The 21,940-nt window shown below is 39.2% G+C and overlaps 1 protein-coding gene across 6 annotated transcripts in view; it reads left to right on the top strand.

Moving 5' to 3' along the window:
* DLG5 (discs large MAGUK scaffold protein 5) overlaps nucleotides 1–21,940 on the top strand; it is a 111,453-nt gene that overhangs the window by 11,772 nt on the left and 77,741 nt on the right. The gene's annotated exons all lie outside the window — the stretch shown is intronic.

Genomic DNA, 21,940 nt, shown 5'->3' with positions numbered 1-21,940 from the left:
GTTTAGTTTTCTCCCGGACACGTGAACCAGATCGCATCTGAGGGTTGTAGTAGCTTATGTGGGGAATCCGTGTAAAACGTTCTGTGGATTCGTCTCATCAAATGCATTTATATGTGCATCTTTATGTGTGGAAATTTGTAATATGTGCTGCTTTAGTGATGAAAAACACTTTGGGGGGGGGAAATTTTTATAGTGAAAGTAGATGAGACTTTTAAAGACCTATTCTCTTATCAAAATGATTTAGCTTATTCTTAAAATATATTGATGAGAACAATGAAGGAAAAAATAAACCAACCCAGAATTGAAGTTTTGCAAAAGTGTGCTTGCATAGATTATCATTATTGTGTAAGACAAACCCAGAGTAATCACTAAACCCGTTTTATAGCACATTGTGGTGAAATAATAGCCTGTGAAAGATAATAAATTTGCCATGGCTAGAGCTTCCCTGGTCTTCATGACAGTGAGAGGAGGTGACTTTGGATGACCGGGACTTGAGGATTTCTGACCTTGTAGATTAGCTCATGACACCTTGGCCTTTGACTTAATTCCAACTGATACCAGACATTGGATAGTATCCGCATTTTATGTGGAATTCTTAGTATTAAAAAAGCTTTCTTTTCTAGATCTGTTTCAGAAAATCACTGAGTGTGGGCTTAATTTTCTTAATGATTTCAACAGAACTTTGTTAGCTTCTGGAGGGGAGTCTCATTTGGCTGGTTAATCTCCCTTCTCTATTTTCTGCTGTCCTCATGGGTTTTTCAGTTTGCATGGGGTGTATTGTGAAGATAGGCTTCTCGGCTTTCCCGACCGAGCACTCCATATCCTTTCGTGATGGTGGTCTTAGGGTACCTGTTCTGTATATGCACTAATGCATGCACACAGACTTGCACATCTTAAAAGGTGAAGAAGTGGAATATGCTGCTTTAAGTGATTTCTTTAATCTTGTTTAATACTACAGAATTTTAATGTAAATGTATTTTTTTGTGTTGTTCTCCCCACCCCTTTCAGCAGTGTGATTTTAAATAGAGCTTTTAATGATGGCAAGATATTGTATAACATTGTAAACTGAAGAACCCAGGAGCCACTCCTCTGATCTCTACTTTTGCTTTGTAGAAGATAAACATGGAAGAAGGCACTAGTAGGACAAATAACTCTGCATTGCCTTAAGAGATATCCTTATGTTAACAACTTTTTCAGTGAGACTCAGAAAGAATAGAGATCAGTTACATGTTTTTCAAAATAAAATAAATTCTGATTTGAAGAAATTACATAAAATACACATGTCCGGTGTTTATGTTCTGAAGTTATTCTGGATAGCAAAGTTTTTCCTGAGCATTTGCAAATAAAGGTAATAAATAGGTGTGGCATGTTGGGAAGTTGTAACGAAGCATCTGCGTCTTTGGCTGTTGAATTGCAAGGTTCACCAGTGGCTAGGTTTTTCCAAAAAGTACTTTTGAAAGTTCTTGAAGAAATAAACTTGTTTGAGTTTTGTTATGATGGACAAAAGTGATTTAGGGAAGTTAGTATGTCTGCTCCAACAGTTGGGGGCTTTTTTGTGTGGTGGGGTTTTTTGGTGGGTTTTTTTTTTTCTTGGTAAATAAGTGCGTTGTAAATAGCTACATTTGCAGCCTTCTGAACATAAAATTTGGGTTTGTCAAAATGCTTATTCATATCACAGGTCATGCTGAAATTATGTGTTTTTTTAAAAAAAACTTCAAAGCAAGTGCTTTGTGGGTTTTTTATGGTTTTATTAGCTTACTGAAATACATATACGTGTGTGTATATATATATAAAATTTTCCCTATAACCTTTCTCAGATCGAGTAGGGTTTAAATAAAGTAACTTTGAGTCCTTGAAAGTTTCATTCTGTTGTGTCTATCAGATATAGTGCATATCTCCATTTTTGGCTGGAAGTGGCATCACAGGGAAAAGCTGTTATTCTGAGTCTTCTAGACAGCTCTGTGTTCACTAAGAACTTCATTAAGAGTGAACCTGCTAATGCTTAAGCTAAGAATGCTAGTAGAAAAAAAAAAACCAATTTCAGCTTCAAATAATCTTCCTGAAAAATAGCCTTTTAAAGAGAAGCTTTCTTTGCCAACTGCCTTCTGTACAATTTCATTTTGGCCATTTTTGGATGTCAAAGCTGAACATCCAGCATTACTGATGTTAATTGCTGTGCCTTAGTTTCGTAGTGCAAAAATTGGGAATAAACGTCTTTGAGGTAAGTGTGAGAATGCTGTAAAGTGAATGACCACCTCTGAAGGACTCGGGAACTTGTGCCACGGAGAAGAGGGTAAATGATGTGTATTCAGAGCAGGATGTGAATAATGTATTGTTAAGAAAGTATGAGGCAACTCATGGCAAGGACTCCATTCCTGATCAAAATCAGATGGAGTTCTATGACAGGGGAAAAAATAGATCAGGGGCAATTATATGTGCTTGCTTAAGCCCTGAGCTTGTTTGCAGAGCTAGGTGACCTTTCATAGGCTCGTGTTGGGGCTAACATTTAACACTGTTTTCAGCCTGCCTTGCAACTTGAGTGTTCCAGGAGCTCTAGGTCAGAGGAGAGTGCGCCACCCAGCCAGGGCTTGGGGTCTCTCTGCTTCGTAGCATGGGTGGAGTGATAATGAGCTTCGCAGAGATTTAGGGCTGAGAGATGGAATGGGTGGTTGGGAGAAGCGAGAGCAAACTTTTTGAACTTCCTCTGCAATGGCGATTGTGAGCGTTCCCTCTTTGATTTGATGCAAACTCAATTAAGTTAGCTGAGATTATCCTCACAACTAGTTAGAGTTTGCATGAAGAATCCCCTGCCATATTTAAGAAATGTTTAAAACTTTTTTACCAGTAACAGTTGTTGCCGCTTTAATAAACCACGTCTGGGTTTGGCATATCAGTTTGAACACAAAAATGAAAAGTCGAGATGCTTGTTGAGCCAAAGTCCGGGGCTTGGGCATGGCTAGATATGCAGTGATCCATAACTGAAAATGTGTACGAATGCCCTTAACTCTAGTGTGTTCTTAAATTTGTAAGTTCATGACCCTAAAGTTAAGAATTCACCTCTGAACCTTTTACCAGATTTGACCTCCATTACATAAGTCTATTTTGTCGTTACTTTTTCAACTACTGTGTGAAACTCATACAAAAAGCTCTTTGTGGTGCTTGGGTTGATTTCCCCAGCTTGGGTGGGATAACCGTGGTAAAATGGGCAGTGCAAATTTACTGATTATCTTTGCTGCTACTTTCAGATATGCAGATGATTTACATATGATGATGGAATGTGAATCTACTCGCAGATCTGAAATGGAAACGTATTAACACTTACAACATACAATCTTAATACCGCTTTCAGACACTGAGCAGAAAGCATGTTCATGGGTTTGCAGTTAGTGGAAAATGTCAAAGTAGCTGTCATATGCCTTGCTATTGGATGGTCCTGTTCAATGCTGATGCTGTAAGAAAATGGGAAATTCTAGTTATTTGAGTTTGTTTATTATTCCATAGCCTGTTTAGACATGGGATTGCAAAATTTGTCCTCTGAGTCTGAATGTAAAGATGTCAGTTCACTTTTCATGTGAAGAGTTGATTCTTAGGTGGAACAGGGTATTTTTGTCTCTTTCTCAAAATTGGCAAAATTTGCTAATTTCCATGAATGCATGGATTATAGCAACAGTAACGAATCGAAGACTTGTGGAGATGGTTTCTGTCATTCAGAGGAAACTAAATATGTGAATGTGAGCGCTATGGCAGAGCAGATCATGCATTACGAAAACATAAATGACTTGCCAAGTTAGATCGTATTTTTCTTGGAATTTATGTTCCAAATGATATTTTTTTTTCAGCAATTCATCTCAATTTACACTCTCAGAATGGTGGTAAATGGTGCAGTTTTACAGTTGAGGAGGTTTGAAGCAGAGAAGGGAGGAGTTCATCCCAAAGGACAGAAACGAAGCTGAGAATGCAGTACCTGCTCCAGCGCTCTCTTAGTGCAGCCCATAGAAATAGGAGTGCAGTTGTCATTATTTTCAAAATTAGTGCCTTAAAATACATGATGCAAGCTAAAGCTCGTATTAAAGTGCCGTGGCTGTATCACAGTAGCTGTGTCTTCCTGGTATATTTTGACAAAAATAGCCTACCACCCAGTACAAAGAAGAAATACAGGAAAGCCTGCAACCTCTCCCAGTGGCTTACTGCTGATGGACTTTGTAATTACATTTGTCTAACTCTATCTGTACCCTGCTCAGCTAGAGGGTGGATTTAAGATTAATTGTATGATGGAAGATCCTGGCTTACAGCTATATCTTCATTAGAATTCACAATCCACTTTACATAAAAATATCTGAAAAGTCTTTTCTAAAAGAACACTGATTATAGGGCAAATGAAAACATTTTGATCTTTCTTTTTTCATAATTTGGGAATAACTTGAGTATATATAAATATATTCCCATGCCATCTGGTTTATTTTTCTTTTCATCTTGCTCTTGGCTTCTGTCATCTTGCTTATTGCTCTTTGCCTTTTTAATTAGGAGAAAAAAGCAAGTAGAAATGACTTTCTTGCGATCACAGTAATGTTTCAAAGATTATTGAATGCTATGAAAGATAGTATTTTTCTATGTTTTGACACTTACTGCTGTTGAACATAGCTCTGATATTGATATGAATATACTAAATCCCTTAGAGCTGGGTGTATAATATTTTACTTAGTGTAGTTAATAACTTTTTTTTCTGGAAAATATGTTTTTCAGAAATAAGTAATTCAGTTCTTGAACTACAATAGTAAGGTTGAACTATAATGGTAAGGTTGTTGCGTTTAACTCTTATGTTCTGGTGGTGTCCTGGCTGAAATGGGTCTGTTTCTAAAAGCTGTGATTTGGAAGTATTTAATTAAATGTGCAGGAGTTAACATTTACTGCATTCTGGGATCTCCTGGAGAGCAATCTTGTGAAGACTGATAGAGAAATTCTATCTGTACTAATGATTTGGGTAAGAGGAGAAAAAGAAGGAAAATAAACACTTTGGGTTAAATTAATCTCGTGTGCTACAGTGTAACTTTAGAACAGATTTTTATTTTTTTAAACTTTGTAAAACCAGTTTTTTGGGCCCAGAAGATTTTTTTCAGGTGAAGTGAATTTTAATAAGACAGCCTTATATGTTTGGGGGGAGGGGGAGGGAGAAGGCAAAAAAGAAAAGCTCTGTGTGTGTATCCTAAAGTCCGTCCTTAAACAGGACCACTTAAAAGGTTCAGTTCAGTTTAACAAGGTGCGTAAGCATCTGCTCCTCTTAAGCATGAGAACACTTTCTCTCTTGGGTTTTATAATGATATTGCTGCTTGTGTGAGTTAAGAAGTTTAAATATGACCTTAATGTTGTTAAACCAGTGCCTGAGTTCCTGATATGATAATTTGCAAACAAAATTTGCTTTCTTATAGTGTCAGTTGTATTCCGGTTGGTTTGGCAGTATTTGGAAGTTAAATGCCCCAGGTTGGTGCTTCATTGCTCCTGTTGAAGATCCTACAGAATGATCTTACATGTGAAAGAAGATGCTGGACTGAAGGAAAGCATCAAAAATATTTTTCAAATCTCAGAGGTTCTGTATTTTTAGTTGAAACTTTTGCATTAAGCACCTAAATCAATGGGTAGTATCCCTTTTTAAGTTCCTTTAGAAATTAGGAGAATGAAGTTGCTTTTTAACCAGCATAATGTAGATTTTGAAAATATGGGGGTTTGTATTCCAATTGTAAGTATTATCAACTTTGTTTTCTTATCTGTTTGTTGTTTTTTTTAAAGTACCGTTTATAACACCAAGTTCTCATGCATTTTACCATTATATAGCAAACTACCCAAGGTCTGTGTTTTGCTACAGAAGGGGAATAAAGCCAAGTAACTCTGATGTTCAGGGTGTTTTACAGCTGGCCAGAGGTGGTCAGCGTGAACGCCCAAGTACATGATTGTGAGAAGGCCTGCCATAAGACTGTGAGACGTGATTATGTGACTGCTCAGAGTAGCCGACTTGAGCTAATCTCTGACTAGCGACTGATCTTTAGCTGTACTGGAGCCATGCTAAGACTTAGTGAAGAAGTAAGAAATCTGATCTGATTTTTTTACTACTGGATCATCTAAGAACTTTTTTCTCTTTGATTAAAAGACTGGCATGGTGTAGGGGTGTCTTGATGTCTTGGCCCTATTTTTCCTTGCTTCAAATCTGTCTTTAATAGTTTTGCACACACATTTGGAACTGGCGGTTGAAAGGGGAAGTTGTATCTTGGGGAGCACCATTACTGAGAGAGGAAGTAGTCCTTCTGGAACAGCACCATGGGATTTGAGCTGATGAGAAGGGCAGCGTCATGTGGTGGGATAGATGGTGTTGACACTAGCAATGTCTTTAGCAGAGAAGAAAGCACAACTGGGTTTCTTTGTAAGGAGGCATGTCTTAATTTTTTGTTTATAGTATATGTACAGAACTGAGAAGCTTTACTTGGTGCTGATTATACTTTCTGACGGGAATGTTGTACTATATTGCTGCAGCTTGAGTGTTTTTGGCAATAGGGTGTGATTTTTGTCTTTGCTAATTACTGCATAGCTGTTCACCCCCTCCTCATCAGCATCTCAATTAACATGGTTACCTGGATCTTTAAGAGAAAGAACCACAGTATGTATCCTTTACAAACTAAAATTGTGTTATATGTTTGTTAAAGGTACTTAGCTCATCTCAGGAATTGCACTTTAATTTGGCAGTAAGCTTTATACAGTAAAAAACAGTGTTGTAGTTACTTCCCTAGATTTGGGGGTAATTGAAAGCTAGTTTCGCAAAGAAGCCAATAATACAGTTTTATAAAGGGGTTGTACCGCACGACTAAAATTCATCTGTGAGTGACCTCGTAGAACTTGTGTAGTGCTACACCAACACATCCTAATTGTCTGCTCAGGTCCCAGCCAGCCTTTGTTGTCCCACGGACCAAGGTAGGGTACTGGGCCAACTGGTTCAGCTGCCACCCTGGAGCTGGCTTAGAACAACAGCCCTTTGTTGCACACTGGGCTGGTTGGGCTGCTTAAGGACCCGGGAACCTGCCGGCCAGGGCCCTCTTCACTTGCGCTTCAGTAAAGCATGCCGTTTGGGTTAGGTTTCCACTGGTAGCACAAAGTCCAGGGGATATCTACGGTGCGTTTTGTTTGGTTTTGACTGTGAAGGTGCTTGCTCTGTGCACAGTATGACAGTATTTCCTGGGTGGGTTAGCAGACTTTAGACTGTTCAATTTGTGCTCTCACAGGTATTCTGCTTATGTTTTAGCTTATACCAGTGATGTTTCTTGTAAAAGCTTACTAGGAGATTTGTTTGGGTGTGGTTTGTTTTTTCTTTAAAAAAAAATTTATTTTTAAATGCTTTTCTTCAGCAACTCTTGGACAAAGACTTCTACTCATTTGTAGCTAAAGCTAATTTTAGGATGCCTTCTTCAGACTTGTATGGATAAATGTCCTGGTATCAACCCCAAAATTTTAAGGAGAAAAATGTTGATACATGCACACTATCTTATGATTCTGAGGATTTGGAAAACCAATTATTTGGGTTGTTACAGAGATGTTGCTTTATAAGAATATTTTTATGCCAGGAAGCATATGAAGGATTTTGAAACTGTATCTAAACTGATTTGTATGCAAGGAATGAATTTGTGTTGTATTTATTCAGACATTGCTCCTAGGATTGTTAGTGCTGATTCTACATCTTCTTGCCACTTTAATACAAATACATTCCACAGGTTGACTAATAGAGTACCAGTAATACTTGGTTGTTCAGTGTATATAACTATAATTTCTTTAGCTCCACCCCCCCACCCCCTGCAGCATTAACTTACATTTTTAAATCACAGGGACTAAGCTAAATAGTTTGTTTGATACATATGCATAGAATATATGTTGGTCCATGCACAGTGCTTGGAAAAGTAGTTTGGCTGCTTCTAATAACCCTTCCCTTGTGCTTTTTTCAGATAGTTTGTTATTCTGATTTTTTTCAAGCTTGCATTAACTCATGCTTAAGGCTTGTTTCATGTTACGTGCGCTTGTTTGCTGGTCTCACTCATCCCAAAAGCAATGCTGAAGAGTGCAACAAATACAGTATTGCTATAACTTAGTTAAAATAATGAAAATCAAGTGTTATGCAGGCAGCACCTGAAACCAGGTGATAATGACTATGGTTATTAAGCAGACTTGTCTGGTTTTAATCAAAGACCTGTTTGTGGAACACAGACTTGATGAGGAAGACAATAGCAATGTGATAATGACAAAGCTTTGCTGGGTTGGGAGGACTTCGGAGCAGCATATATGAGATAGCATCTGTATGATCTACCTGTAATCTTTTGGAGTTGAGACGGAAGATGAGTTGGAAGAGAGCAGAAGCAGAAATGCATTACTGTAAAGCTGCACTGAAAGGTATTGGAAAGTTGAGTGGTTGCATCGGCGCTGAGTAGCTTTGCGGGCTCTTTGGTGGCTATTCTTTTGGCTTTCTGCTTGGTTTTGAAAAGGAAATGGAAAAAGGATGTGAAACATTTGGAGTAGTGTTTCTTTTTTCCTTTCATAATGCCTTTATGCTACCCTTCTCTCGTTCTGAGGGATTCGATTATAGCATTGATCTGCATCTTGAACAGCAGATTGATGTATTTCAGCCATCCTTTGCAGTTGTTTGGCTGTAAAATACAGAAAGCTGCTGTTTACAAGCAAGAACTAATTGAAATAAATTGCCAAAATTCCTCTAAAGAAGGAACAGTTTTACTGGCAAATTAAACAGTCTGATGTCCAATCCAACCACTACCTTTGCGGTTCCTCATAAGAATTGTGCAGCATGAAGAAGAGAAACATTCTGAGACTGAAATTGGGCTTTTCTGGTGGTTTGATTTGTGGCAGTGTCGTAACCCACTTCCTTCTTTCGGTGTTCAGTAGCATGGGAAGCTCTTCAGCTGAAGTCCCAACCACCTGGGCTTGTTGTGGTTGTTTTGAGACTTATTAAAAGCCACAGTCAGGGGAAGAGAATTCTTTTTTCCTTCAAAGAGAAGTACTTGGTTTTCTGTTCTGTCCTGTATGTGTTGTTCCTCCCCCCCCCCCCCCCCCCCCCCCCCAAAAAAAAAAGTATTATAGCCATCTATGTCCTGTGGAGTAATTTCTTCTTGAGCTGTATTATCTTTTTAGCTTTGTACAGAACCTGTAGCAGGCAACCCTGTTAGCTATCTTTTCAGATGATATGTTGGTTCCTACACAGCTTTTCTAGAGATGATTTCTGGTAATAGATGGGCAATAGCTAAAACAGCTCATTGAAAAATTGTTAAGAATGTCATTGGTCTGTGTGTGTCTTGTACTAAAATCATAGTTTGGGAGAAAGGAAAGGTCCTTCTAAGTGTGATGTTGAAGTTCCGGATTTGCAAGTGTGATGTATAAATTTATACTTTCCTCCATTTATAATCATGTATAGAGGATATAGTCTTACTAGCAGCTGAGACTGAAAAACCAAGGCATTGAAAACCTGGCTTTTGACAGTTAGGGCTTTCTATAGGTGACTTCTTTGTAAAGGGCATTCTTGCTAGGCACCATCCTCAGACATGTTCTTTTCATTTCTGTATCCCCCTGCTTTTTGTCATTCTTTGTTTTAAAGGTCTTGCAGAACTTTTCCTGGAAATCCCATGGGAGAGTTTGTATTGGTGGTGCTTCTAATGAAGTCTTGAGTTTGCAGCTGCGGAATCAAATGGAAATTGCTGTGCTTTGAACATGCCACAACCTACATTTTGGATGAAGGGCATTAATGTTTAGCTTTTCCTGTAGAAGTTAATTTATCGTCACAATGTTGGTTCTGCACAGTGTGTGTAGAATGGGGCATGGCTGACAGTGTCAATTCTGAAGCTTGCCAAGCTGTTTCTAGAAGACCTGGTTGACTGAAGGCACAAGTGGGGCTGCAGTTTGGAGCTGCTGGTTTTTATGAAAGTCTTGTTCATAATTGAGCTTCTTTTAAAAAAATACTTTGAATGAAATGTGCTGTTTTTTTCTGAGATAGCTACTATGAAAAAATTAACTATGTTTTGGATTTGTGCTGAAAACAGTGTTGATAACACAGGGATGTTTTTGTTACTGCTGAGCAGTGCTGACACAGAGCCAAGGCCTTTGCTGCTCCTCACACCACCCCACCAGTGAGTGGGCTGGGGGTGCACAAGGAGTTGGGAGGGGACACAGCTGGAACAGCTGGCCCCAACTGACCAAAGGGATATCCCATACCATTCGATGTCATACTTGGCATATGAGGCCTGGGGGAAGGAGGAGGAAGGAGGGGATATTTGGAGCGATGAAGTTTGTCTTCCCAAGCTTTTGCTTTACCTATTAAACTGTGTTTATCTCGACCACATGTTTTCTACTTTTACTCTTCCAATTCTCTCCCCCATCCAGCTGTGAGGGGAGTGAGCAAGCAGCTGCGTGGTGCTTAGTTGCTGGCTGGGGTTAAACCGTGATATGAGAAAAGTGAGATGTGTAGCTAATGTTGAAACATTTTCCAGAGCCTTTTTGTACCTACGCACACATGGGTTGTTAGGCATATCTGTAATGTATACCACTGCAAGACATTGAGACGAAGGAGACTATTTTTAAGCATTATTTACTGAAGATGTGAAACCCAGATAATACCCATTCTCAGTCCTCTTATTTGTGCAATAGTTAGTGTAATATTTCAGTAGTGAGATCAGACTTCAGAATGAGCAAATTACAATAAATTAACAGGATTCTATGTTTTGAATAGTCAAATAGCATTTCATCCTACATATCAGCTGCTTATTCTACAAAAAAAAAAAAAAAAAAAAGAAGTCACTAAGGAGGAAAATAAGGGTTAGGTGGTGCACAGCAGTTGTCTTCTGGGGCTGTCCTGAGATGGTGGTGTGCCTCCTGCAAGCTGTAAAGAGATCTTCTGGCTGTGTTGAGGACAAATAAGCAGAATGGGGACCACATTTGCCTTTGTGTGAAGTTTGATTTGAACAGTCAGCAGCTTCTTTTTCTGGCCACAGGCACATGTAGGGACAGAGTCCTGCGACAACGTGAAGAACGTTTGGCTTTACTGGTTGCTTCGCTGACATGGCACTTACATAATGTGAGACAGGCATCTTATGAGGGAAATAAACTTTATTTTTGCTGTGTTTTAGATTATGATGTTTATGGATTTGGTAACAGATGAAATGTTAGCATATACATTTGTCTTTTAGTCTAGTAAATGGCAGTTGGCATCCCCTGTCATGGCACCGTGCTCTGTCTGAGCAGACATAGGAATATCAAGACAAATGAACATTGGCTCTGGCTCTCAATTTCATCCCTTTCTACAGCAGTCTAAAAGCACTCTCAAAGCTCGCTCTTATAAACTTTTTTGCTACATCCATTCCTCTGTAGTATTTTCATTCAGACAAATAAGTGCAATCTTCTAGGCCTTTTGAACAACCGCAATAGTGCCATGTTGGGGCTTCCCTCTTGGTAGTGGTTTTTATTGTTCCAGTTTTCTGTGTGTGTATACAAGCCATGCTGACAGCTTTCCTGCTGTTCGTAGCTAAACACGGGGGCAACAGGACTTTTTAAAATGAAAGCCGTGGTTTGTTCTTCAGGACTTTTGGTTCATGAATCTTATTCCTCTTAAAACATTGTTTCAGCTTTAATGTTACTTAACTATACCTGTGAAAAGTGTATGCATGCTAAATTGCGATTGAAGGTTTTACTATCCAGGATTTCATTTGCTTTGAGGTTGCTGAAAGTTTAGTGGAAAAAAGCCTATATGCTAACATTAATTTTTGGTTTTCAAATTGATGTTTTACTGTCTAGGTTTTAACTTGCTATGTGTTAGCATAATACCAAAATGCATGGAAAAAATGTCACCCATTTAGAGATTTTTGTGCCTTACATGGCTGTGACTTATTTTCTGGATTTTTCTTGTACTGTACCTGCTTCTTGTTGTGGATATGTGAAGTTAGAGAGCTGTGGTTCAGGCTGAGCTGTCACAATGAGATCAGTGGTGTCAGTGGCAGGAGAGCTCTTGTGCCATAACATGGTTCAGAATGCACAGTCGAGAAAACTTCCCTGTTTGTTCCTTCTACCCTCATTCTTAGTGCTAGTTTCATGACACTTGAGGCTATCTTTGCTTATACCTTCTAGTCGCAGGGACACAAGAGGTTCCTTCAAGTGCCCTGGAAGTTTGGCATAGGGAGCGCAATACTGAAGAACATATTACCGTTGACGTTGCTCCTCGATAGGCGAGCATTTGCTGTCACACCCTGGGATTTTCTCCAGGCCTATTCCTGCTGTTAATTAACATACTGCCTTGCAAATACTCTATTCCCCATGCTTTTTTTCAATCCTCTTCTTCCATGCCTGCATCATTCACAACAGCGCGATGTGTTATGGCTCTTTCTGATGTTTGAAAGCTTTACCATTGGAGAGCAGACTATGAGCCACTGTGAGTGGTATTCCTGTGCTGGCAGTTTGTCAGAAAGCTTTCTACTCCCCATTAATTTTGGGGAAAATGCCCAGTAATTTAACAGGTCTTAAGGTTGATTTCTATTTTTTCCTGCTGGATATTGCTGACTAAGACTTCTGGCTGTCTAAAACTATCGGTGATCTTTCTTCTTTATTTTCATTGTTTGTGGGGAAAAACAATAGATGTATAGTGTACAATGAATGGACATACTGTGTTCTACAGAAGTTTTCAGCTGAAATTTAAAAAACTATAATAATGCTTTCAGTCATCACTAGACATATATTCATGTTCTTCTAAATGTAGGCTACTGCACTTGGCTTATAATACTGTTGATCTTGCAACTATAGAGGTTTGGAGTAGGGAAACTAGTGTTTTGACAGTTTATAGTTTTGGGAAGGTAAATCTAAACTTGCTAACTTGCTATTGCTTCTGTGTATCACCACTGACATTAATATTTTTTTTTTTATTCTTAAGAAATTAATCAAGCCATTCTTACTGTCCTGTGCTAAGATTTGTTAACAGAGAAATGTTGTCATTTGTTGCAAATGAGATCTGTTTAACTCGTAACACAAAACCCACTGTGGTAAACTGAATCAAATAAGCCACCCACCTGTCTTACTAATGATGTGTTACCATTTGTTATCATTTAAGACTTCAATTTTTCCACTTTATGAGCATATATTCTCCAGATATAGTGTTATATTTAAAAAGAAAATAAAGTGTGCAAGTGTTTTCCTTCCCTCATTTCTTGGAAAGTAGAAGATATAGGCATGGTTTCTAGTTTTGAAAATAGAATGCTAGACTTCTGAGTAGGAGACAGTTAGGAATATTGATGAGATGATGTATGTTTTGAAAGATTAGCATGCATGTGTTTGGAGCCAAGCGCCATGGCAGGGACTTTTTGGTCTGACAAAAATTAGTTGGTTTTGTTTCAGAACACAGTTTTTCTTTCTCTTCTCCAAAAAATACTAAATATAAGAGCCCCCCCGCCCCCCCCCCGCAGTGAAAATCTTTACCTTTTTCTTGCTAAGACAGAAGAAAATTTCCTATAAGAAAGTAGGAAAATTAAAGGGGTTGCGTTCAGTAATAAGATAAGCAACGTCTCAGAACGCAAGTGAAAGATGATGATTAAGAGTTAGGACTAGATCTGTTTCTGTAGTGAGATATAAGGAGGAGACAGAAGCCACCTCCACTTAGGAGGGATGAGCATAGTGTTTGTTGGGGCTCTGATTGCTACTCATGGGGCACATGAAGAAGCGTGGGTGCCTCTTTCCATTGTATTCCGCTGTCCTAATGGACCAAGAATAACTTGGCTGATGGATTTCCTTATGTGGATTTCCTTATCCTGTTTCTATTAGTTCTATGAGTTGTTTTTCTTCCCTATCTGATAGGAGGGAAATGGTTCATAAGATCCACTGTACTTTCGAAAGCACAAAGCAAATTCCAGTGCCCCTCTACATGTGCCAGTAAAACATGGTGGCCTGGTTGTTTGATCTATAGGCTTTCTGTCTGAATGTTTATCTTCACCGTTTCTTTGAAATATTGAGTCTTCTGTTGTCTTTAGCTGCTGTTATCGCTGCTAATTACTCGCTGGATGTTGCTTTTATTTATTTATATTATCTGCTGTTAATTTGTGTAGGTGATAAATGTGCAATTATGCGTGTGTGTGAGGGAATCATCCCAAGTCCAAATCTGCCAATATGTTGTTTCTGATGAATTCTGAACCTTGCTGGCTAGAGGGCACATGCTTGCCATGTAGGCACAAATCAGTGGGTGATCGTTTAATCTGTGCAAATATTCTCCCTTCTTATGGTGACCTGAGGAACCAGGGTGATTACTTTTTAAAAGCATGTAAGTCGTGACTAGAATCCTCTCATCTTGAAAACAATATGGTGCTGATCTACCGAGTGCAAACATGAAGTGATTAATAGTAGTGATTAGTATTTGCACTTTTATGAGTGCTCACAGGGCTTTGGCCAAAAAGTAGCAGGGTGAGGTAAGTGCTGTAACCAGGCAGGATGCTTGCTTTGTTTTGTTTAATAAAATGTATTTGCCTAATACAGGTTTCTAGTGCAGGGATGTTGCCTGCCTATCCAAAGAGCCACGGTAGCTCAGATATTCAAGGTTTCATTTTTCAAAACTTTCCTCATGGTTCTGCTTTCCATGTATAATTGCTTTCAGATGGCATCACCAAAAAAGCACTCGAGGCTGTGCTTTTTGATGGGGAAACTTCTGACGTTTTTAAAATGAAACGGGCTCCAGATCTTCTTGAGCTCAGTTTTGAATTGTAAAGCCGCTCCTGTATGCCTGGGAGGATGCTTCTGCTCAATTCATCTCGGATAGCTGCAAAGACTGAACAGTCACCTCCTGTGTCTTATATCTGTGGAGCTGGTGGCAAGTCACCAGCTACATTTTCTTGTGAAGTCATCGGGTAGCACAGGGAGTTTGCACAGGTAGGGCAGAGACATTAGCAGCTGTCCCTCAATTTACACTCTTCCTTCTCCTAATAGTCTACCTGAAGTAGCAACTTCATTGTATTATTTATTATATTATAGGACTCTGTTGTTTGTACTTGTTCATAGTGCAGGGGAGCGTGATAGGCAACTCTGGGTGGGTGGAGAGTGTTTGTATTGGGTTTTGTTTGTTTGTTTTCCCAAGTGTTAATTTACATTTGTGCATTGAGTCTCTTCCCTCTGGTAAGGTGCCCAGGGAATGGGGAAAAGCATACTTTATGAAACTGAAAAATAAATGAATGTGACCAACCTCCAAACTCAGACCTGTCAGGATACATTACTGGATACATACAGAGAACATACTGAAAAATGAGTGCTCTCTAGATTTAATCTCGCTGGCTTATCCCATTGTCCTCATACTGAGGATAGAAGCATGTAGGTTATCTGACTTTGCCCGTGACCAAAAAAGTTTGGACCTTTCTGAAAGTCTATAAAGGTTTAAATATTTTTTCTGATTGGAAACAAGTTTTCATTTTTTGCTTTCAGGGTTCTGTACAGTAGCTTGGATTTCTTTTTCCTAATTTTTTTTTTTTCCAATTATCTCCATTCTGTGCATTTAGGGCTTTTTTTTTTTTTAAGTACTGATTTATTAAATGTTTCTGGAAGGTTCTCTGCATTTTTAAGTAAAACATAATCAGCATAAGCATCACTAATTATACAGCAAATGTAGCCCTTCAAATGAAAAGTTGCAGGATTTGTTTTCCCAGCAGGATAAAGTGTAGCACAGGAAGGGAAAGCAATGATTTAAATAGCTACATGCTATCAACCTTTTTCAGTTGAGGAATTTAAGTTGTTGCAAAATTTTCTCTGAAATTTTCCACTGATGTTATTTATGGGGAGGAAAAAAAAAAAAAGGACATGGTTATATGCTTTCATACAAATTAAAACCTTTCTGAGATTTATTGCAGTATGGATTTTGAAATGTGAACCGACAGGAGATGATGCAGTACTATGCAAGAATAAATAAAAAAAATTTAAAAAATGTTAAAATGGCTTGTAGAAAAGAGTTGTAGTATCAAGGACTGCTGTAAATCATGACAGGGTAGATTTTAACCCTATGCTTCTAAATGGTGATCCATTTCAACCTGTGTTTGTATAATAATTTCCCAAGCACTTTTTCATGTTGTAGACTAATTGGATTTGGTCTTCATTATAATAGGTTTCAAACATTTCATGGTTATGGGTACAGTAGCATGCTAATTCATCTCGGTTTGGGTTTTTTTGGGGCAAGCCTTTTCTTACTGTATAGGAACTGCACAGTTGTGATTATTATTTAATCAGCGCTTAAATGTATGTCAGTGTTTCATACTGAAAGCAGTGTGTATGTGAGGAAAACAGTGGATGCAATGGATGCATATCTCTTTTTTTATTTTTTTTAAATTTTTTTTTAACCCCACTGCCATTCTTGTCGTGCTGTTTCTGTCCCCTGCACGTGCTCAATCTCACTGCTGCTCTCATGGCTCCTGCTGAAATGGGAAACAAAATGAAACACTTGATCCTGATGGCAGCTGCTCTCAGTGACACCATCTCCTTTAGGAACATCCCCAGTATCTTCAGAACCTGTTCAAAGAGGAAGATGTAAAGAAGGCTGGTTCACTGGAGGCTTAAAGTGGAGATGTCAAAGCCTGCAGTCAAGCCTACGCAATGAAGCCTGTTTCAAGGCTACCTATGGAGGCACAGTTTTTACTGCCTGTTCTGTTACTGATATGGGAACAGTAAGATGTGGATGTTTATATGGTTAAATGAAGAGATTGCAAAGTGTTACGCACTCTATCTGCTACTCCAGACCACCTGGCATGCTTATTTAAGGCACGTCTGTGCTGGCACAGTAGCTCAAACCTGAATGTTAAAGCTGTCCTCACTCAACCTTCGTGCCTGACAAGTGGTGCTGAGGGGAAGGCAGCATCCTCATCTGCTCCTCTAGTCCGAGAGATGTAGGTGACAGAAGGTTGGGGAGAAACCACAGCTCTGTGACAGGCAGGTGACTTTCCAGGCAGGACAGCTCTTGGCTCGTTTATTGGCTTAGTCACCCTTCTCAGGTGGGAGGCCACTTTCTCCTCTCAACGACTCTGACTTGTGCTGTCCAATTTGCCGTGTTCTACTTCTTCAGTGAGGTAGTCTTGTTTTCTTTTGTCTTCTCTCCTGTCACTGCCTTAGTGGACTAGGGCATTGTATTTGCATTCAGAGCAGCATGCTGGACATTGAGTGCATTTGTGGAATTTGTAGCCTGCGTCTCTTCCGCAGACTCCAGGGAGGTCTGGTGCCCTCCATCAAGCTCAGTGTGTGCTGTCATGCTAAAGTTACCACTTCTGGTAAGTGTGATTTCGGTCTTTGTAGATACATCATCAGTGTAATAAGCTTTAAAATGTTTTCCAGAATTGATGGAGTAGATAGCATTTGGCTGCCTGTATTACAGGCATTTTTTATCTCCTTATAACTGATGTTCTGGTGAATATCTGGCTCATAAAAATCCTCCCATTACTAAGATCTGCCTAGATGTCACTAGTACCTCAAGTTCCCAGTTACTCTTTGTATTCTCACTGCAGTTGCTTGTTTGGTAACCCAGACCTATTGGCTTAAAAGGTCATAGCTAAGCCATTTTGAAGTCAGCCGCTCTGTGACTTGCTAGAGTTGCAGCAGTTGCAGTTGCTTTCTCTCAAAATAATAGTCTCTAAGAGGCCCATCTAGCATCCTGATGGCCTTGCTATGTAGGAAAAATCCTGTCTAGACTCTAAAATTGTTTTAGTCTCCAAACAGGGTCTGTCATCAAGGAATTATTAAAAGATGAAGCCGGAAGAAGGAGCCCCCAGGAATATCCATGTCTAAGCAAGCAAACTCCTTCAGCACTGCAAAGCACCACGTGGCCATGTAGGGCTGCCTCACTGCTCTGTCAAGCCACAGCAGAGGCTGAGGACACTGTCTCCTCCTTGCCCTGCTGTGACTGTGAGAGAAGGAAAAGTAGCAGCACTCATGTCCTGCAGAGAAGAGGCAAAAAGGGGGAGAGAGGAATGTGTGCCATAATTGCTTCCAGGTGAATTCCTTTTTTTTTTTCCAGCATTCTCTGCTCTGAGCTCCCAGGTAGAGTGAGCATTTGTCCTATTTAGTTACACGTGCTACTTAGGCCATTAGGAAGCTTAAGCAATGTTTTCCTATGTTATTCCATGTGTACGTCGGGGAGAGGTCTGCTCACTCACGCTCTGGTGGTGCCTGTGCCAGTGGAGGGGGTTATCAGCCTGTTGCTGCCATCATCACAGCCGAAGATTACCTCTGCTGAGGGATGAAAGGTCCCTGTGGGTGGTGCAGCTGTATTCAGAAGAGGCATGAAGTTTACCCCTGGGCATTTCTGCAACAAATTTTTTTTTGTAAATAGTTCATAGGTAATAGACTTCTGTAATAATCACTCAGTACAGCAGAGCACTTGAGGACATATTTAATTGCGTTGTTTAAATGAGGGCGTAGGTGCGGTTTCTTTTTTATATCTGTGTGTTTGTCTTCTGAAAAAGTGCAGTCTATGGTTCAAATATATTCTTAATTGATATCGTTACCTTCTCCACCCCCTCTTCTGAGGTCATATCAGTGCTTGGCACTTTCAGAAGTTGTCTGGTTAAGCTATGACCTTTGTGAAAACTTGTACATTTCTGGAAAGATCCTGTATAGATGCACACAGAATATTTGCTCCATTTTGTCCATTTTTAGAGAGAGGTCTCAACCACTTTGCCATGGATTCAACTTTTATTTTGTCAGCAGCACTTGCTGTGTTCTAGTAGCATTCACGCAGTTCTGATGACCTTCCTGTAAATGCAAATGTCCTGAAGAGGACTTAGGCCTGAAGTCTGTAGTTAACAGACACTTATATCTCTTTTTACTGAGCAGAGCCTTGGACTCTGTGACTATGGAATAAATATATGTATTGAATATAGAATTATTGCCGGCAGTAGGATTTCCTGCTCTACGCCACTAGGAGGGGAAAAATAAAGCCGTATGTTTTATCCTTCCTTACTTTTGCTTTCTTAAATGAAGTAGAATGTTGGGGAAAAAATAAACTTGCCAAGAAGAGAAGAAATCTTAGATTAAATGATTTAGCTTAGATATATCTTTTCTATTACCATTTCAAGTATCAGTTGCTGTAAACAGAAAGACAACAGAAGCTTGGATACGAGCCCTCATCTGTATGAAGGTGCGTGTAGTTTTTTCCTTTGTAACAACACAATAAAGTTGAATTTAAAGCCCTTCTCTGACATACCATAATGAAACCATCTTGGGACTTTTCTTCTGTTGTTTTTCCTGAAAAGGGGTTACTTAGAGGCTGAATATTTAAGCACACTACAAAAACCAATATAAGGAGAATTCATTTTGTAGGGCTTAGCTGGGGAGTATGCATCTCCTTTCAAGATTGAAAGGAGGTTACTTGAGCATTATGCCGGGTTTCATACCAAGTAACATGAATCACTTCTTCTAGAGGTGCATGGTTTGAAAAAGTCAAATCTCATAATACCACTTGAATTTCAAAGGAGGTGTATTGAGTATTGACTCCCACATAGTCCAAGGTTGGATGATTGTATTGATACATCCCTTGCAATCCTTATGAGCAGTGGGTGTGAGCAGGTTTGTAAGTTGTAGGAAAATGGGGAATTCAGGCTAGAAACAAGAGTTTTGGTGAGTTTTTCCAAACTAGTTATTAGTTATAGCTTTTAGTATGGAGAACAGCAGATGAGGAGATAGTGTGTAACCATAACTCCTTCAATCAGTTGCTGGATTAGTTCTTGAATAGTAACAGGGGCTGCTTTTTGTAAGAACATTCCAACTACTTTGTTCTATTTCTTGTTAGAAAGAGAAGTTTGGTCCGTGTCAATATGCTAGGGCTATAGAAATCAGAAGGATATTTGGAGAAGGTAGCTTTACAAGATTAAATTGTACACATGCGAGTTTAGATAAGGTAGATAATATGGGGAGAAGAAAAAAAGCCTTTGGACTCTGATATATCACTCCTCTGCTTGGACTCACAAAGGACTGGCCTAAATGTGGCCTTTGTTTTTTTCCTGAGCTGTAAATAGCACAACCCCTTGGTGTGATTGTGGTTATGTTTGTGTTGAGGTGCTTTCTTCCTTGTGTGCCTAATTCTCCCGCTCTACAGAAGTAAGCTAGAACTATGTTAAACCCCTTTGTCCTCTGCAGAGTAGGAAAGCTATCTGGCTTTAACTGTACCATTGAAGCAGATCAGTTCTTATATTTAGACTACGTTTATGGATGGGTGTAGGTACATGTGTGTTCTTGATGACTTGTCCTAAAAAACCAGTTTGAACCATAATGCTTGTTTGTTATAGATGAAGTTTGAATTCCTAGAAGAAGCTGAGGTATAGGCATGTGATGGATGCTCTCGTCACCCGCGGTTCCAGGCGTGCCCCTAGCTGCTTCTGCAGAGGAAATACCCAGTTGCAAGATACAGTCAGTTAATGAAAGGACTCAATGTGTTAAGAGGCTAATCTTGAATTAATGCTTGCTTTCCTTGTTACCTGGTAGATTTCTAGTCTTTTGAATGTCAGTGTCTGCAGTTTTAAATACCTGTGGTTGCTTTTTCCTTTGTTCTTCCATGTAGGTTTTTTTTAATGGCATGGACTCTTTACAAACCTAATTAGAATGTTACTTTGATATAATTCCAAAATTTAAATTAAATTTTAAATATAGCTTTTAGTTGTAAAGTTGTTAAAGCTATTTTTAAAATTTTATTTTGCCATTCATATTACGTGACTGTACAATTATTCAATGAAATAATATGCTATAAAGCTCTGTGTAGATCTGCACAAACTAAATGAAGTTCAAATTTCTTAATTGTCACCAATGCAAATTTAGTAAGGCAACTGTTGCTGATTGAGAATGCATTTGTAGGGATCTAGTATTTACCACCTTCATCCCACAAGCTTCTTGCTTTTGACTGCAAAGTCTGTGGGTATTTTCTGAACATAATTTCCTTTCACTTAAATCTTCTAGGGAGAGTTGTAAGTGGCAGACAGTGTCATCCTCCAGAAATCTCAGTCAGATTACTTGCAAAGCTTCTGGCATATAACTTGATGTAAAGAATTGCCTCCGGATATGGAAATAACTCTGCAAAGTAAGCTTTCCCTGAAGGGAGTGCTGCATAACAAAATGGACAACCAACAAGGCTGTCTTCAAACTTTAAGAACTGGTTAGTGTGCTAGGAAAAATAGATGTGGGGTTAAAAGAAGCTAGCAAGGAGATTCGAAGGTATTCAGGAACACTGTTTAAGTCAAAGCTTAAATGAAAGGGAAGGGTATTATAAAAGGTGTCTGTACCCAGCCCAGATAATGACATGTGACTTGGTGCATTATCTATCTATCTATCTATCTATCCCTTTTTCCTCCAGAATAAAAATGGGTTTGTAATATTTCCTTATTCTTAAGAATTGTCACTCAACTCTCAACTTGGTGATGTTCTTAGAAGTTTTATACCCCAGTTTTAAAGGGAGTTGGGGTGGACTTTTCTGGATGACTTGTCATATTTCCCAATTCACCTATTTTTCTCCAGTTGTAGTGAGCAATATCAGCCTTCAGTCATGGCCTACGAGGAGTCCAGATTGTGCCTCTCCTTCTTCAGCGTCAGTGCCTGGAGCTGCTCAGTTAGCTCTTCACATACGCTGCATTTGTAGCCCAGAAGAGCTCCAGTAGTCAGTATCAGGTTCTGCAGGTTTGAAGGGTGAGTTCCTGTGGGTAGACATCATTCATAGCAAGAGCAATGGACTTGGACAATTCCTTAACTACTTATTTGCCAAGGTGCCTTAACTTATCTGCTCTATACTTGGCAATAAACTCAGAAAATGGACCCGAAAGACTAAGTAGTGACCTCGAAAATGACATTTTCTAAATGTCTGATAGATGAAAACCAATCATTGTCTAGATGCAGAGTAGATAAGAAACTTTTTAGAAACGGACAGGTC

This window comes from Grus americana, chromosome 7 (assembly GCF_028858705.1).
Source record: "Grus americana isolate bGruAme1 chromosome 7, bGruAme1.mat, whole genome shotgun sequence".
In the NCBI taxonomy this organism is placed as follows: domain Eukaryota; kingdom Metazoa; phylum Chordata; class Aves; order Gruiformes; family Gruidae; genus Grus; species Grus americana.
Note: the sequence above shows the minus strand (reverse complement) of the source record. Positions and strands in the feature narration are given on the sequence as shown.